This window comes from Rhinoraja longicauda, chromosome 16 (genome assembly GCF_053455715.1).
Source record: "Rhinoraja longicauda isolate Sanriku21f chromosome 16, sRhiLon1.1, whole genome shotgun sequence".
Classification (NCBI taxonomy): Eukaryota; Metazoa; Chordata; class Chondrichthyes; order Rajiformes; family Arhynchobatidae; genus Rhinoraja; species Rhinoraja longicauda.
The window spans coordinates 36,233,175-36,248,887 of NC_135968.1; the positions used below are offsets into that span (position 1 = coordinate 36,233,175).

At 41.9% G+C, this 15,713-nt stretch overlaps 1 protein-coding gene across 2 annotated transcripts in view; it reads left to right on the forward strand.

The window, feature by feature from the left end:
- The window catches only part of ptprea (protein tyrosine phosphatase receptor type Ea), a 250,125-nt gene that overhangs the window by 96,009 nt on the left and 138,403 nt on the right, over nt 1-15,713 (forward strand). For both annotated transcript variants that reach the window (XM_078413639.1, XM_078413641.1), the window contains exon 2: nt 2,419-2,729. The gene's annotated coding sequence lies outside the window, so the exon portion shown is untranslated. The remainder of the gene's footprint in view (nt 1-2,418; nt 2,730-15,713) is intronic.

The window sequence follows — 15,713 nt, forward strand, 5'->3', positions numbered from 1 at the left end:
CAGGTTACGGGGCGAACTTACAAACTCCATACAGGCACCACCCGTAGTCAGGATCGAACCTGGGTCTCTGGCATCATCTCTACTGCTGCACCATCATGCTGTTCTCAGAGTAATGCGAGTAGGAATTTCTCACATGGTTGCAAATCTTTGGAATTCTCTGATCTGGAAAGCTGCCCCCGTTAAAGCATTAACTTAACCCAATAGAGGGAGAGATTTTTGGATCCGTGGTTATGGTGACTGAGCAAAAACAAAATGGAGTTGAAGGCGTAGATCATTCTTCATTTTACTGAATGATAGGGCAGTGCTCAAAGGCAGTGCACCTTATACTTGCATTTTATATTCCATATGTCAACTTTTATTTCTTTAATCTTGATCTTTGCATTTAAACATCTGGTTGAATTGCTTCAGCTCCTGCTTGTGACTCAAGTGCTTAGTTGAATGATACCTAGCCTCCATGGCAAGTGCTTAATTGAATGATACCTATCCTTGCCTACTACTGGAGAATGTGGCTCAGATACATTGTTCCCATGTACGTCAGGGCCGTTTTTACAGCATTATGGGCCCCTACCGTTACTCTCCCCCACCCCCCTTTCCCTACCAGCCCCCCCTGTCGTGCCGGCGAAAAGCACTTACCGAAAAGCACTTAGCGATGGACTTATGGTGCTACATTGTTGCGAAAAGCACTTACAGATCGCTGTGAGAAGCACTTAGTGACCGAAAATGTTGCGAAGAAAGCACTTATTGAACCTACATTTTTAAAGTAGTATTTATTTATTGCAAGTCACTTAACATACATAGATCAGCATGGGGCCCCTATGCTCGTGGGCCCCCGGGCAAGTGCCCATCAGGCCCATGCGTTAAGACGGCCCTGATGTACGTGTCACTGTCTTCAAGAGAAAAGGAGAGACAAACAACAAAAAAGGCCATTCCTTAGTTGGAGGGAGCAAGGAGTAATTGGTAATTTTAAACTGATCAAAAGGTTGCGACCTTAATTGGAAAGCCAGCTTATGATGAATTTTCTTTGACTTATTTTTGAAACCTTTGGGCCTCTATTGACTTTAATCAGGTGGACTGCATTGAATAAAAACAACAAATTTGCTGCAATCCATTTTGAAACCCTACCAAATTTAAACTTCACTCCAGTATCGAGAATTGTGGATTTTATAAAATTTCCTGCAATCCATCTGAGTGCTTTATTTGAATCAAAATCTCCTGCAATGAACTGCGAATGTGCAAGTGTGAAGAAGAGGAACTGACGTTGATTTACCTTTTCAGTTAAACACCTGCAACATTTCCTGCTTATTTATATTACTCTCATACTTTACACTGCCACGTTAATTTGTCTGGGAAAATCGTGCAATGTGAAATTTAGTTGGAGTCCTTAACAGTATGGCAGTTGTAAAGTGAGTGGCGCAATAATTGAGGCCTGCACTCTGACTTTGTGTAATATGTTGATGTGCTTGAGGTAAGTGGGGGGGGGGGGGAGAGCTGCTTTTGCAAATGAACAAAGAGCATTGGTTGATGAAGTGAATGATGGTTTTAGATCACCACTTCTCAGAAATCTCATTACCACTGTAGAGAGGACCAAAATAACAGCCACTGTACTGTGATATCACCATGGAAACAGTTAAGACTATCGTGGTCCCAACCAGGCTGTATTTCTGCCTTTGCCATGTTTGTATTCAGCAGTTTAGAGGCTTATTGCTTTTTTCTTTTGGTGGGCAAAATGTTGTATAGATTCACCCATGTAGCTTACTTTATACGAGTCAAAAGACAAGATGTTTGGGCGCGGGCAGCCTGGAGCCATGACTATTGCAGCTAAAGACATAGGCTGCCGATTCTTTTGAGAGTGTGTGAGCGTTATTTGCCAGAAGTTTTTAAATTTGACCCTGGATTGATCTTTGACTAATCAGAGTTTGAGAGTGTAGCGAGATCGTGGATGCTATTTCAGGAATGAATTAGTTGGATTACATGGTACACAAGCACAGTCCAATGTCATCTGGTGGATGGGTGGGCGAGGAGTCGTCTGCCCGAACTCCACTCCCCACCCATACAAACGTAACCCCACGCTTATGAAACTACCACAGATCACTTTCAGTCCAGCTACTCCACAGAACTATACCCTGCAGTTTATAATGAGACACTCACAAAGGGTCTCTTGCCCTGTGGTGTGTGTTAATGGGCCCTCAAATTTGATTGCCCCTTTTCACCAGACCTGTCAGAAAATCAGTCGATCCATTCCACATCCACTGCCTGCAGATTGCCCATATTCCCGTAGGCAGTTTTAACGTTGTGGATAAGTTCACTGCCCTGAATACAAAATAACCATTGTGCTTAGCTTTGATCAAACTGATTGCATTTATTTCTCCCGGTGTTTATTATAATCTAATTCATTCACACTGTTTTATTTCCTTTCAGGTGGAATTCTCAAACAAGCAGACGATGCCACTAATTTCAGATTAATTTGCTGCTTCTGGGTAATAAACCAAGCTCTGGTGGTGAACTTGGCCTGACAGTGAAATGTGCTGCTGATGCTACATTCTTCATAATGAGGATGCAAACAGGGATACCTGTTTCAGCCGAACTTCCGTCATTTCTCACAAAGGATTGCTGAGAGTGCAAAACGTGCCCAAGTGCTGGGAAAGAAGGATCTGTAAAGAAGATTCCTTAACTATGAATTTAAGAGAAGCCTTTGTTTGAATCTCATGTTCTGCAATCCACAGCTACTTGTAAGTGCTTTTAATTAATGCCTTTATTATCCTTTTGTTTTGGTGTGGTTAGCTATACATTGGAAATATCATAAGCAGTGCGTGGTACTATTTTGAATAATGCTCACAGACGTAAGACTGTGTTAATGCAACGGAACAGTGGTTTTAATACATTTCATTTCTACCTGGTGAATCTTAACAAACGGAAAGGGTTTCACAATTTCTCTTTTGAAGGTTAAATGGGAATATGAAGGAGAACATAAATTGTCTCTTATTCATGTGAAAATGAGAAAACTTAATCTGTTAGTTATCAAATAACAGGATAAATGAGGAGTTCAAGTGAAGATAATATGTTCATTGATCCTGGTGTCTTGACTCATGTAAATTTAAATGTCAAAGCTCTTTAAATTCAGACATTGATTTAAAATCCTTGCAGATGTTTGAAAGGGATCTGCTCCAGCTTTCACAGGTGCAGCAAGAGGACGTGCTATTTAGTTGTTAATCTGCAGAGTGGATAAATAACTGATCACGCCCCTAAGCCGATCATTAATTTTTAACACTTCCTGTACAAATCTTTTATACTGTCCATATCCTTAAAGTACATTGCTGATGAGATGCCAAAGTTCAATAGAGATTAAAAAAATGACTTGAGCAATTGGGAAAACAAGAAATAGTGAATTTTCAGAGCGTTTATTTCACACTCTGTTTGATTTTCTGCAAGTAAGCTTCAGTGTCGGAATGTTAGGACTGGGGTGTAAAGTCATCCATGGCGTGTTTGCACAAAGTTGTATTTTTCCTTCTAACTACCTTATTGTTTGTGTGGTGTTGTGTTAACAGAGTGTATAGAGTGCAATTTTCTTTGCTGCAAAGCAATTAGTTTAGTGATGAACAGATTCAGAGCTGAAATTGACATTGGAAGACAACCCATGGATAATTATTCTGTATTCCTTTCCATGGTCACGTAATCTTGTGATAAATATGGTTCTTCAATAATAGGCATTATTATCCGGAAAACCTTGTTAGATATTCCCCACTATTGTCTAAGTGTATTCTGAAATTTAGATACTTCTTTGTGGAAGACCATTAGATTCCTATAAAGAAACTTATAACAAGTATCTATCCTAAACTAATCGCTAAGCACAGTGAAAGACTTGGATAGAGTGGACATGGAGAGGATGTTTCCACTAGTGGGAGAGTCTAGGACTAGAGGTCATAGCCTGAGAATTAAAGGATATTATTTTAGGAAGGAGATGAGGAGGAATTTCTTTAGTCAAGAGGGTGGGGAATCTGTGGAATTCCTTGCCACAGAAGGCTGTGGAGGCAAAGTCAGTGGATATATTTAAGGCAGAGATAGATTCTTGATTAGGACGGTGTCAGAGGTTAAGGGGAGAAGGCAGGAGAATGGGGTTAGGAGGGAGAGATAGATCAGCCATGATTGAATGAAGTAGACTTGATGGGCAGAATGGCCTAATTCTACTCCTATCACTTATGATCTTATGATCTTATGATCTAATCTAGCTCAAATTCAAACCTCTGCTGATTTGTCGTCAGATGTAGACATCTGGGAAGTATGCCCTGAACTTGCACTGTCCACACTTGAACTTGTACCTCACTTTGAGACACGATGATTGGAATGCACTTCTGATCATCTTCCCTCTTTCTAGTTTCCCTCAAAACTACAACGTTATCAAAGCACTGCCTCATGCATTCTTGTTTGTATCAAGTCTGCCCATTCATCACCCCTGTGCTCGTAAGCCTACAGTGGCTCAATACCTTGATTTTTTAATTATCATCCTTGGTGTTAAATCCACACAGCATCTGACTCTTGCATGTTACTATGTTCTCCTCCAGCCGAGAAAGAGCCTGAGCCAACTGCTGCTCAGAATTCATCCCCAAATCCACAATTGGTAGCAGACAAGATCCTAAGCTCTCAAATACCCTCCAGGTATATTTCAATTGTTTTATTTTTCTTTCTCTCTTTTAAGATGCTCCTGAAAACTTTTGGCCCAACATCTAATAACTCAATGCTCCTGTGAAGTGGCTTTGGACATTTCACTACATTAAAAGCACGATACTAATGGAAGTTTTTGTTGTTATCATTTGTTGTGCTTCCTGTCCAATTGGAAGAGCCACAGTGTACCCACTCTTTGCGCTTTACCCAGTGTTGATACCCGGGTTCAGCCGCAAGCATTTTCTTTCTACTGCCAACAACTTTAAAAACAAAATTAAGCAATTGCCCAACCCAACCACTGGAAGAAAAGTCTATGTTCTTTCCCAAATGCTATTGTGATACAGCAAGGAAGTATATTCTCCACTGGTGTAAACAATTAATTTTGTCTAAATGTATAAAGCGTGAAACCATGAACAGAGAGAGCAATGAACTTTCAAAGACAGACACAAAAAAGCTGGAGTAACTCAGCGGGACAGGCAGCATCTCTGGAGAGAAGGAATGGGTGACGTTTCGGGTCAAGACCTTTCAGACTGGCACTCGACCTGAAACATCACCCATTCCTTCTCTCCAGAGATGCTGCCTGTCCCGCTGAGTTACTCCAGCTTTTTGTGTCTATCTTTTGGTTTAAATCAGCATCTGCAGTTCCTTCCTGTTCAATGAACTTTCAACTTGCTTTATTACGTTCTCGAAAAAGATTCCTTGTTGGAGGGCAAAGGCCTCTGCTCCCACACTGTTGAATGATGACACAAATGCTCTTCTGTCAACAAGGTTGGCAAGCCTTGTCACTGCACCATTCAACTTCCAGCCTCTTTCAGTAATGGAAGCATAACTGCCTAGAAATTCCTTGTGTCACCATCACTAAATTACATTGAGGTATCAACGGTGCTTTGTACACCACATCTAACATTCAACTCCATGCTTTCCTGTACAGGAAACCAAATTTCAGAAGTTGAATGCAAAGCATCACTGCAACCATACTGTGCATTTACTCTTTTAAAAACCTGGCCAATTTGTTCAGACAGTGCCTGCACAGGTTGAACATATCCATGCTCAATTTATTATTTATGGAATGCGCACATTGTTGACAAGGCCAACACTTATTATTCATCTCCAACTGTTTGGGGAAAATTCGTGTTGAGCTGTAATCTTGAACTGATGAAGAAAAAGTGTATTTGTAATGCCTTTCAGTGGGAGAGAGTTCCAGTAGTTAGACCCAGTGATGATGAAGGAATGGTGCTAATATTTACTCACTGGAAATGCTGATATCCATGGAGACCAGTTTCATTGTGTATATGGTAACAGATGCATCTAAATCTACTTTCCATACCACCTTAATTTAGTGGTTCTTTTAGTTGTTGCGTTATCTTGTTCATGAGCTAAAATAATTCACTGCAGACAGTATTGTGGTAGTGGCTGTTTCATGCACTGAATTGTCAGCTGAATGGTTCTGAGGAATAATGGTGGTTTCACAGCACTACATTTTAAAATTGGTTTGTATTAAGGCACAGGTGAAACTGAGGTGGAGTAGGGCATGTTGGTTGGTGTGGGTATACAACAAGATCACACCTGATGTATGTTGTTTGCACTTTCCCACTCACCCCACATCCCTGAAATCCCCAAGTATTACATATCCATGAATCTTAGTCTGTTATCTTTGTCCCGCTCCCTCCCGTGACATCAGTCTTAAGAAGGGTCTCGACCCGAAACGTCACCCATTCCTTCTCTCCCGAGATGCTGCCTGACCCTCTGAGTTACTCCAGCATTTTGTGTCTACCTTCTGTAATATACTCAATGACTAGATGGGGAATTCCATCTCTGTGAATACATTTCTTCTCATCTCTGTTTTGAATTGCTAAATCGACGTGGTAGATTATTTCCCCTACTTCCACACTCCCCATTCAGAGTCAAAAGTGTTGCAGCAGCATTACAGGTGTGTAAAAAGTGCATAGATAATATATGATAAACAAAAAATAAATAGAGTAATAGCCCCAATTCCGGTGCATAAAGCCCAAAGTCCTTCGAGCAACCAGACGGTCCATAGTTCATAGGTGAGTGTAGTGTTGTGTTCAAGAAGCCGATGGTTGTTTTGAAGAAGCTATTCTTGAACCTGGTGGTCATGGTTTTCAGACCCTTATACCTTCTTCCCGATGATATGAGTGAAATTAGAATGTGGCCAATGTAGTGTGGGTCTTTGATGAAAGCAACTTCTCAACATCCACCTTGCCAAGCCCTCAAAGAGTCGTACAGCATGGAAACAGGCCCTTTGGCCCAACTTACCCATGTAGATGGTACATCTTGCCAACGCAAGTTGTCCCATCTACATTTGTTCCATCTGCCTGAGTTTGGCCCATATTACTCTGAACCTTTCCAATCCAGCTTCATACATTTCAATGAGATCATATTCCTCGTTTTGAACCCCAGGCATCTTATCTCAGGAATCTATTCGATGAACCTTTGTTGCACTGCCTCCAAGGCAATTCTTTACTCAATTGGTGCAGATCTTGAGATAGAATCTCATGATTGCTATCATTTCTCCACTCGTACTCTGATTCCCTTACAATAAAGGCTAATGCAATATAGTGATTGTGTGTCTTTGGTGCAGAAATCACTTTGGATGTGGGAGGTTGATAGAGGACCTGGTTGAATTTCAGATGTGACACAATACAATTTTTAGTTTCGCATTTTGCTCTAATTTAAGATGGTTGTGAAAATTTGCAGCAGGACCTTGATCGATTGGCCAGGTGGGCTGAGGAATGATTGACGGGAATTTAATACAGAGAAATGTGAGGTTTGGGAAGTCTAACATGAGTAGGACCTACGCAGTGTTGATCTTATGGAGGTGTATAATCTTATAGAGGTGTATAAAACGGTGAGAGGAATAGTTCAGGTAGATGCACAGAGTCTGTTGCCCAGAGTAGATAAATCGGGGACCAGAGGACTTAGTTTTAAGGCGAAGGGAAAAAGATTTAATAGGAATCTGAGGGGTAACTTTTTCATAGAAAGGTTTGTGGGTCATAAGGTCCTAAGTGATAGCAGAATTAGGCCATTTGGCCCTTCAGGTCTACTCCACCATTCAATCATGGCTGATCTATCTCTCCCCCTAACTCCATTCTCCTGCCTTCTCCCCATAACTCCTGACACCCATACCAATCAAGAATCTATCTAGATCTGCCTTAAAACCATCCATTGACGGTTTCCACAGCTTTCTGTGGCAAATAATTCCATGTATGGTGTATGGGTGTATGGAACAAGCTGCTAGAGGAGGTAGTTGAGGCAGGAACTAACCGAACATTTAAGAAACAGTTAGACAGGTACATGGATAGGACAGGTTTGGAGGATATGGACTAAACACGGGCAGGTGGGGCTAGTGTAGCTGGGATATGTTGGCTGGTGTGGGCAAGTTGGGCCGAAGGGCCTGTTTCCACACTGTATCACTCTATGTAGGTGCATTTTCAATAGTCTTGCAGTCTAATTTCAAAGATCCATAGAGTCGAGGGTTCTCTATTTAAAGACTAAATAATTCATCATCTCTGGAGTTTATGCTAGAATGCAGACTTTGATCAAAAATATCTTCCCTCAAATGGGCTAATTAATATACACAACCTTACAATATACATTGCAACTGTACAGATATCAAATGAATTCAAATACTTTGTTTTATCAATGTTTACTTTCTAAATCTGATGTATTAAAAGAAAGGCACATGAATTACATGCAGATCGTAAACTGATGAGTATTTCCTTCCTTATATTAATAAAGCAAAGCTGTGTTGTTCTTGCTTTGACTTTTATTAGCTGTTGTCCCATCGAAGAGCACCATTCCTATGTCCTGTCTACTTGTTATCTCCTTTGACTTTGAGGATTAAATTCCTATGGGAAAGAAAGAAGCCTAATAGCTCACAATTAGCCACTAATTAGTTTTTTGCACAGCAACAAAAAAGACAAGGGCCTGATTCATTGAGCTTCAAGTACATTCCTTGCCTGAAATAGAAGTATTGCAATACAGATAATTTGCCAATTTTGCACAAATGTGTTCCTCCTCCAAAAATATCAAAAGCTGGTTGCTTTCCCAAGCATTTTCAGGTTTCGTTCACACTGACATTTCTGCATGTCTTTTACTGAATTCTAATTTTTCTTCTCATTGTGAAGTTAAAATATTTTGTTGAATATTTTGAGACTGGACCCAGATTTTCTTGTCAGTTTCAAAGGAAATTAAAGTATTTGAAAATGAATGTGTGAGCAACTTCAGATTGGTTCATTGCAACATTTATAAATACACCTCATGTGTGAATAGTTACGTATTTGTAATACTTCCCACCTCCACGGCACTCTACTCTTGTTTGTGATTAACCCTATTCTTCTGCTTGTCATGTCCTGTGACTTTATTGTATGCCTTTGGAAAAGCAAGGGACCTCAAGGTCAGTTCTCAAGGGTCAGCTGCTGGTGAAGACATTCCCCCAACAGTCAGCACCTTGCCTCGAGTCATAATAAGCTTTAAGGTTAACTTTACTTAGGCCTCAGGCTTTGTGTACTTGTTTTACTGCTTTGAACCTTGGCCTGAACATGGGGTCGATGAATTTTCATCTTTCCGGAGTTGTGGGAACACTTCGCAACACAAGTGGGTAATCGATTAGTTTGCAATGTCATTTGCTCAGCATTTTCTTTCGTGCAAGTAGGAATGTCAGCCATTAGAAAGGTTGTAGGGCCACTTGTGTACCAGTAAATTGAAAGCCTCACTTGCAGCATTCTTTGGTATAGATGCCCATTATTCTCAAAGTGAAGCCTGAAGAAGGGTCTCGACCCGAAACATCACCCATTCCTTCCATCCAGAGATGCTGCCTGTCCTGCTGACTTACTCCAGCATTTTGTGTCTACCATTATTCTCACATTCAGTCAATATTTACTTGCTTCAGCATTGAATAAACTGTGACAGCCCATAGAAGCTGGGCTGCACAGTGATTGAGCTGGGACACCTAGTTGGATCCTGACACTGGGTGCTGCCTGTGTGGAGTTTGTACATTCTCCCTCTGCGTGGGCTTCCTCTGCATGCTCCAGTTTCTCCAGAATCCTAAAGATGTGTGGGTTTGTCGGTCAATTGGCCCTTGTAAATGGCTCTCATGTGTAGGGAGTGGGTGTGAGTGGGATAACAGAATTCTAATGTGACCGAGTTATCGATGGCCTGCCTGGACTTGGTGGGCCGAATAGTTTGTTTTCACGCTGTATCTTCCAGTCACTTAATCAAAGAATAAGAGACGATGTAATTGAAATGTACAAAGTACTTATTAAAGCTTGATGCAATAGAATGTTGTCTCCACTGGCAGTGGTGACTGGAACAAGGGGTTACAGTCTCAGAATAAGGGATTGACAAGTCAGGACAGAGGTGAAAAGAAATTTCTTCACTCAGATTGTTTTGGCGGCACAATGGCCTAGTGGTAGAGCTACTGCCTTACAGTGCCAGAGACCCGGATTCGAACCTGACTACGGGGGCTGTCTGTACATAGTTTGTACGTTCTCCCCGTGACCTGCGTGGGTTTTCTCCGAGTTCTTCGGTTTCCGATCTTCCCACACTCCAAAGACATACAGGTTTGTAGGTTAATTGACTTGGTATAAATGTGTCCCTAGTGTGTGCAGGGTAGTGTTAATGTGTGGGGATCGCTAGTCTGTGTGGAGAAGGTGTGCTGAAGGGCCTGCTTCTGCGCTGTATCTCTAAACTAACCTAAACTAAAGGGTTGTGAATCATTGGAATTCTCTGCATATGAAGGTGCCAGAGTTCATAAGTTCTAGGAGCAGAAATAGGCCATTCGGCTCATCAAGTCTACTCCGCCATTCAATCATGACTGGTCAATCTTTCCCTTTCAACCCCGTTCTCCAACCTTCGCCCCATAACCTCTGACACCTGTACTAACCAAGAACCTGTCAAGAGGCTCCTTTAGTGAATATATTCACTGCAGAAGGAATTCTAAAGGTCTAAAGATCTGGAGTTATGCAGCAAAGTGGCACTGAGGTAAATGATCAGTTATGATGTTATTTAATTGTGAAACAGACACAGTGGCTGAATGGCCGGCCCCTGTTTCTGTTCCTTTACCTTTCTGCGCTGTGTTGTTTTGCTGGTTTGAAAGGCAGATGTGCTGCCAGTTGCAATCTCCATATGGCTAATGCCTCACTCTCTCAGCATGCCTTTAAACAAGTGAAAATGGAACTTCACATCTGCTTCAATATTAGACAAACAAATGCCAGCACTGCTGTTATAATCAATGGAAATCAGAAGAACGATGTGGAGAGAAAACCAATTTCACAGACTTCTGTATTAAAATCTACTGAGCGGCATTTAATTAATTACAACTGCAGCCTCCAGTCTGAAAAAAAGAAGGGTCTGATTTGATATATACATGCGAGGAATGCAGATCAGAATTCAATACATTTCATTCTATTTATCACTGCCGACAAGTATTAAAACACATTTTATTAATTTCTTCATCGTAACCAAAAATAAAGATCAAGGATATGCCTTCAAAATATGTGTGTGTTGTATTATGTTGTCTATTACCTGTGTGCATATCAGCCCGTAACATCTACCTAGGAAGAGGAAGAGGCGAAACCAAACGCAGGCTCAGCGATCGTTTCGCTCAACACCTGCGCTCAGTCCGCCTCAACCAACCTGATCTCCCGGTGGCTGAGCACTTCAACTCCCCCTCCCACTCCCAGTCTGACCTTTCTGTCATGGGCCTCCTCCAGTGCCATAGTGAGGCCCACCGGAAATTGGAGGAACAGCACCTCATATTTCGCTTGGGCAGCTTCCAGCCCAGCGGTATGGACATTGACTTCTCCAACTTTGGATAGTTCCTCTGTCCCTCTCTTCCCCTCCCCCTTCCCAGTTCTCCCTCTATCTTCCTGTCTCCACCTATATCCTTCCTTTGTCCCGCCCCCCTGACATCAGTCTGAAGAAGGGTCTCGACCCGAAACGTCACCCATTCCTTCTCTCCTGAGATGCTGCCTGACCTGCTGAGTTACTCCAGCATATTATGAAATATTTACCTCGGAAGAAATACTCAGTGTTTTGTGAATGTTACTGGAGGAATTGTGTTCTGTTGCTAACTTCAGAAAAACACTCTCTCATTTAATTTCTAACTGTTTTGTGATGAAATTGTACTGGCATATGTATCGGGCATTAAACTCATCATAGAAATTTAAGTCAAGCAATAAGAGTATCAGTGCTCTCCAAATGATGTGATAGTTATTAGCGATTGTCAAGCAAGCTGATGAATCACTCCCTCTTCAACCTGTAATTTCTCTCAGCTATTTTTTGGAAAGAATGTTTGAGTTGAAGGTTGCATCAAAAGGATTTGGCTAAAAGGATATGGCACGAGATGGCCCACTGAAGTACATTACAAGTTACGTTCTTTCACTTGGTTGTGGATTCAACATTGAGATTAAGCAGAGATAGATAGATTATTGATTAGTATGTGTGTCAGGGGTTATAGGGAGAAGGCAGGAGAATGGGGTTAAACATAGAAACATAGAAAATAGGTGCAGGAGTAGGCCATCGGCCCTTCGGCCCTTCGAGCCAGCACCGCCATTCAATATGATCATGGCTGATCATCCAGCTCAGTGACCTGTACCTGCCTTCTCTCCATACCCCCGATCCCTTTAGCCACAAGGGCCACATCCAACTCCCTCTTAAATATAGCCAATGAACTGGCCTCAACTACCTTCTGTGGCAGAGAATTCCACAGACTCACCACTCTCTGTGTGAAGAAATGTTTTCTCGTCTCGGTCCTAAAAGACTTCCCCCTTATCTTTAAGCTGTGACCCCTGGTTCTGGACTTCCCCAACATCGGGAACAATCTTCCCGCATCTAGCCTCTCCAACCCCTTAAGAATTTAATATGTTTCAATAAGATCCCCCCTCAGTCTTCTAAATTCCAGCGAGTACAAGCCTAGTCTATCCAGTTAGGAGGGAGAGATTGATCAGCCATGATTGAATGGCGGAGCAGACTTGATGGGCCGAATGGCCTAATTCTGCTCCTATCACTTATGACCTTATGACCTTATTACTTACTAATGAATCCACTGCCTGTCCTCCCATTGTGCCATCACCTAGGCTGATCTACAACCACACTTGCTTTTGCCGAAACTTGTGTTGTTAAAATAGGAATTCCTCTAGCAACATGGCATTCACAAAGTTTGCAGGCTTCTAGCATAGTAGGTTCCCTGAAACCTCGTGGGGAAATCAGGAAATTTGTTTGATTGAGTTCCAGCAAAATCTCCTCAGAAGCAGATTTCAAATTCCAACCTTTACTTAATTACATAGAATGCTCAACCACATATTTTTCTATTAGGCAGTAAAACAAAAGATTATTCTTCTGGCACACTACAACCAATTAATGTGGTATTCAAACTATTTTTATAAAAACAGAATGAAAGTGAAATTGTCAGTTTAATTTCCAACGAAGAGAGGTCCGCGTAAAATGGCTATAAAGAGCATTTATGGCTATTGGTCGTGTAATGTAATACAGTACCATGTGCATCTGTGCATGACCAAAGAACACATACCCTGCTGCTCCATCTGGTCTTAGTATTTCTGATTCTTGTGCTGTCTGTTGAATAACAGCAAGAATCCATTAAATATTCATGGAAGCCAGTTACACAGTTTTCATCCATGTGGTGCTGTGGCAGACTGTCGTACAATTACAGATTATCATATTAGAAGCAGCCCTACAGTGATACGATCTGTAAATTCTATGTGCTTTCATTCACCGGTGGTCAAAGCTGATGTTTCAATTACCTTATCGTGCGATTTACCAAAGCAGGCATTGCTATCATCAACTGATGCAAACAACTGTCTTGGCTCAGTACATAAGCTGACAATGGGGGAAATAGTTTTTGTTTAAATATACTGTGTAGTAAGGAACTGCAGATGCTGATTTAAACTGAAGATAGACACAAAAAACTGGAGTAACTCAGTGGGACAGGCAGCATCTGTGGAGAGAAGGAATGGGTGACGTTTCAATGTACTGTTGTATTCTGTCTGATACAGACGATGGTGTAGTGGTTGACAATAGACAATAGGTGCAGGAGCAGGCCATTCAGCCCTTTTTATCCAGCACTGCCATGCAATATGATCATGGCTGATCATTCTCAATCAGTACCCCGTTCCTGCCCTCTCCCCATACCCCCTGACTCCGCTATCATTATCTAACTCTCTCTTGAAAGCATCCAGAGATTTGGCCTCCACTGCCTTCTGAGGCAGAGAATTCTACAGATTTACAACTCTCTGAGTGAAAAAGGTTTTCCTCATCTCCGTTCTAAATGGCCTACCCCTTATTCTGAAACTGTGGCCCCTGGTTCTGGACTTCCCCAACATCGGGAACATGTTTCCTGCCTCTTGTGTGTCCAATCTCTTAATAATCTTATGTTTCAATAAGATCCCCTCTCATCCTTCTAAATTCCAGTGTATACAAGCCCAGTCTCTCCAGTCTTTCAACATATGACAGTCCTGCCATTCCGGGAATTAACCTAGTGAACACTCCCTCAATATCAAGAATGTCCTTCCTCAAATTTGGAGACCAAAATTGCACACAGTACTCCAGGTGCGGTCTCACTAGGGCCCTGTACAACTGCAGAAAGACCTCTTTGCTCCTATACTCAACTTCTCTTGTCATATAGGCCAACATGCCATTAGTTTTCTTCACTGCCTGCTGTACCTACATGCTTACTTTAAGTGACTGATAAACGAGGACACCTAGATCTCTTTGTTCTTCCTCATTTCCTAACTTGACACCATTCAGATAATAATCTGCCTTCCTATTCTTACCACCAAAGTAGATAACCTCACATTTATCCACATTAAACTGCATCTGCCATGCATCTGCCCACTCACACAACCTGTCCAAGTCATCCTGCATCCTCATAGCATCCTCCTCACAGTTCACAATGCCACCCAGCTTTGTGTCATCTGAAAATTTGCTAATGTTACTTTTAATCCCTTCATCTAAGTCATTAATGTATATTGTAAATAGCTGCGGTCCCAGCACCGAGCCTTGTGGTACCCCACTAGTCACTGCCTGCCATTCTGAAAGGGACCCGTTAATCCCTATTCTTTGTTTCCTGTCTGCCAACCAATTTTCTATTCATGCCAGTACCCTACCCCCATTACCATATGCTCTAATTTGCCCATTAATCTCCTATGTGGGACCTTATCAAAGGCTTTCTGAAAGTCCAGGTACACTACATCCACTGGCTCTCCCTTGTCCATTTTCCTAGTTACATCCTCAAAATGTTGATGTGCTGGTTTACAGTCAGCGTTATAGACCATTAACCCAACAACTTGATTTTGAATCTACCCATGCCTGCTGCAACAAATTGAATAAATCTTAAATTTTATTTTTAAAATCCTGGTCTCAATAACAGATAACAGGAAATTACTAGTTTATTCCTAAAAAAGACGCCTGGCTCACTTACTTCTTTCAGAAAAGGAAATCTGCCCTCCTGACCTTGTCTGACCTTTCTGTCATGGGCCTGCTCCAGTGCCATAGTGAGTCCCACCGGAAATTGGAGGAACAGCACTTCATATTTCGCCTGGGCAGCTTGCAGCCCAGTGGTATGAACATTGACTTCTCCAACTTTAGATAGTTCCTCTGTCCCTCTCTGTCCCGTCCCCCCCTTCCCAGATCTCCCAAAGTCTTGCTGTCTCCACCTATATCCTTCCTTTGTCCCGCCCCCCCTGACATCAGTCTGAAGAAGGGTCTCGACCCAAAACGTCGCCCATTCCTTCTCTCCTGTGATGCTGCCTGACCTGCTGAGTTACTCCAGCATTTTGTGAATAATTGTCTGACTGATATGTGATTTCAGAACCAATGAGGCTGTTGATTGTTAACTGCCTCAGTTCAGGGGAAATTGAGGATGTGCCAGCATTATCAACCATAAGACAAAGCACATTATCAACCATAAGTCAAAGCACATTATCAACCATAAGACAAAGCACATTATCAACCATAAGACAAAGCACATTATCAACCATAAGACAAAGCACATTATCAACCATAAGTCAAAGCAC